Source organism: Nyctibius grandis (genome assembly GCF_013368605.1).
Source record: "Nyctibius grandis isolate bNycGra1 chromosome 34 unlocalized genomic scaffold, bNycGra1.pri SUPER_34_unloc_1, whole genome shotgun sequence".
Lineage (NCBI taxonomy): Eukaryota > Metazoa > Chordata > Aves > Nyctibiiformes > Nyctibiidae > Nyctibius > Nyctibius grandis.
Window position 1 is genome coordinate 398,339 of NW_027167468.1, and position 3,277 is coordinate 401,615.

Consider the following 3,277-nt stretch of genomic DNA (forward strand, 5'->3'; position numbering starts at 1 on the left):
GTAGAAGGCCCTACAGAGGGATCTGGACAGGTTAGATAGATTGGCCGAGACCAACGGCATGAGGTTCAACAAGACCAAGTGCCGGGTCTTACACTTGGGCCACAACAACCCCATGCAGCTCTACAGGCTGGGGGAAGAGTGGTTAGAGAGCAGCCCGGTGGAAAGAGACCTGGGGGTGCTGATCAACAGCCGGCTAAACATGAGCCAGCAGTGTGCCCAGGTGGCCAAGAAGGCCAATGGCATCCTGGCCTCTATTAGGAATAGTGTAGCCAGCCGGTCTGGGGAAGTGATCGTCCCTCTGTACGCGGCACTGGTGGGGCCGCACCTTGAATCCTGTGTCCAGTTCTGGGTCCCGCACTTCAAGAAAGACGTTGAGGTGTTGGATCGAGTCCAGAGGAGGGCGACAAAGCTGGTGAAGGGTCTGGAGGGTCTGACCTGTGAGGAACGGCTGAGGGAGCTGGGGTTGTTTAGCCTGGAGAAGAGGAGGCTCCGAGGTGACCTTATTGCAGTCTACAACTACCTGAAGGGAGGTTGTAGCAGAGTGGGAGTCAGCCTCTTCTGCCGGGCAACCAGCGATAGGACAAGAGGACACAGCCTCAAGCTTCGCCGGGGGTTCAAGTTGGACATTAGGAAGCATTTCCTCTCAGCAAGGGTCATTAGACATTGGAAGGGGCTGCCCAGGGAGGTGGTGGAGTCACCATCTCTGGATGTGTTTAAGAAAAGACTGGACATGGCACTTAGTGCCATGGTCTAATTGACATGATGGTGTCAGGGCAACGGTTGGACTCGATGATCCCAGAGGTCTCTTTCAACCTGATTTGATTCTGTTCTGTAAATGAGCCAGGCATTGAAGCTATCACTGCAGAAACAGAGGTAAGGCAATTGACCAGCTCTTTGAACCTAGGAATCCGTATGCCATGTCTCCTGAGATTCCCAGGAACACCTAAGCTTTTTTTTCTGCAGAAGTGGCATTCCACTTTAGGTGTCCAGGAGACAGGGAGAAGAAAGAAAAAAAACAAAGTAGCAGTATGCCTCTGTGGTAGTCCCTCTGGGCAATGCCAGTTAAATCAGTATCTACCATACCAGGCATGACAGCCCATCTCAAGGACACATCCAAAGCACTTCAGATGAAGAGTGGCTTTTCAAAAGTCACCCTTTGTGTCCCTACATGGCATGGATACTGATGGTTACTGATCATGGATACTGATCCAGCCTCTCACCCTCCAGAGAGCGGCAGAGGCTGGATCTGCTTCTCAGCACAGACTCCCTTGCCAGGAAAACCACAGGATTTGGAGTAGCTCCACCTGATCCCTACTGGCATTTCACTCAGCAGCCCATTTTCATCTATTTGGTGCTTTTCTGTGACAACTCTTTCTGCAGAGATGATCATAAAAAGACAAGCATTTCCTAAGGATGGTCAAAAAGACCCTGTTATGGCCAAGAAAGCTCATCATGAGTCCTGGAGGGAACAAGGAAGGTTATAAAAAGCACCAGGAAGATCCAAAATACTCAAGGCCTCTTCTGAAGAGTGTGTGGCCCGGAGCAGCAGTGATTGGCCACATGTAAGTGTGGGAGAAAGGGTCAGGGGATGTCAGGGAGAAACAAGGGGATGGCTGATGGCTTTAGCAAATCCTTAAAACCATGTCTGAGGCCAGCAATGGAAAGCTGTTGATGTCTGTACTTCTGAGGAAGAAGAAGATTGTCCTGGGAAGATGGCAGGAAGGAAGGCCTCTCGTGTGCTAACGAGGGATGATACAGACATTTTCACCTCATGTGCATGGCTCAGCCTGGCAGATGTGGAATGCCCACTGCTGAGGGTGGCTGTGCTCAGTCATGCCACATGAGCTAACCTGATTGTCCTCCCCTCCTTCACTCCTCACACATGGACAGACATCAGGAAACATCCATGATCCTGGAGGCTGCAGAAACCTCCTGGGCTGAGGTCCTGTCACTGCAGGGGAAGAGAAAGGGTTTGTGAGACACATGGGAGTGCAGGGAAAGAGCAGTGTAGGTGTAGCAGCGAGTGTGCTAAAGGCAGGAAGAAGACTTGACATAGCTGGGGCTGTCATGTTGAAGTGAAATAGGTTGAGTATTGTTTGTGAGGCAGCAGTAGAAAGAGGATGTGCAGTTCAGTGCTGGGATGTGGAGCTAACTAGAGGATTTTAGCATGTCTGGGGCTTGGAAATCTTGTGTGATAAATGGGCATTAGCAAGGCTTTGGAAGAAACCGAAAGGGTTGTGAGGAACTCACAGGCATTGTCAAATGCTCAGAAAACCACAGCTTGGAGCTGGAAGCAAGGAAGCAGACGCAGGAGTAGGACAGTGTAGCTCTGGTGGGGATGGCCAAGGGCCTTTGTGGGGCTTTGACATCGCAACAGAACTGAGACCCTTGTCCTCTCGGCTATGGCTTCTGTCTCTTCCATTGAGATCCACGAGAGGACACCAGATCCTTTCAACTCCAGCATCTTGTTGCCTCTTCACCTACCCTCCATAGAGCCTGGGAGGTGTCCTACCACTGACCTGTACCTGGCGTCACACACTCCCACATCACATTGCTCCCAGGAAGAGCATCCCAAGAGGAAAAGTATTCCCCTGTGCAGGGAATGGGGGTCAGGGGTTGGCCATCCTGCTTGGTGAAGCACATTAAGGGCTTTCACAGTAATCTCCACATTTAAATTTCCTCCTGTAACAAGTGTCTCTGACTTCCTGCTTCACCAGCCCCAAGGGACAGGAACCTTGTCTGCTCCTTCCCTACATGGTCTCTTCAGTGACATACTTCAGTAGGGCCTGTTGATACCCTCAGAATCCTGGAAGTTTGCTTCTTTTACTTCACTAAAGGCATGTTCAGTCTTTCAGTATCTGCAGTTCAGGAACTCGGCACCAGAGCGCTCATTAACACGCAAAACATACGAAGGAGCCAAGTCTGGGCATAATTTTCCTTTAGTCTTCAATTCTTATATGGTTAATTATAGTGATTTCAAGAGTGTAGTGAAAGGGAAAAGATGTCAAAGTAAAGAGACCAAGTGAATGAAATGCTTGATTTTGAATAGACAGTTCTGCATTAATCCCAATATATTTGGGTCACAGGAATGTCTTCAAGTCGAGGCTGCACCATTGAAACCTGTGTGGATGGACTGGTACAGCCCCCCCCAGCAGGAGGAATCCCCACCTCCTAGGCTGAGGCATGCGTTCAAGATGCAAACCTCTGCAGTGCCCACTGGTTACAGGCCTCCAGGCAGAGTGTGACTCATTCCCCATGACCCTCTAAGCCTGTACCA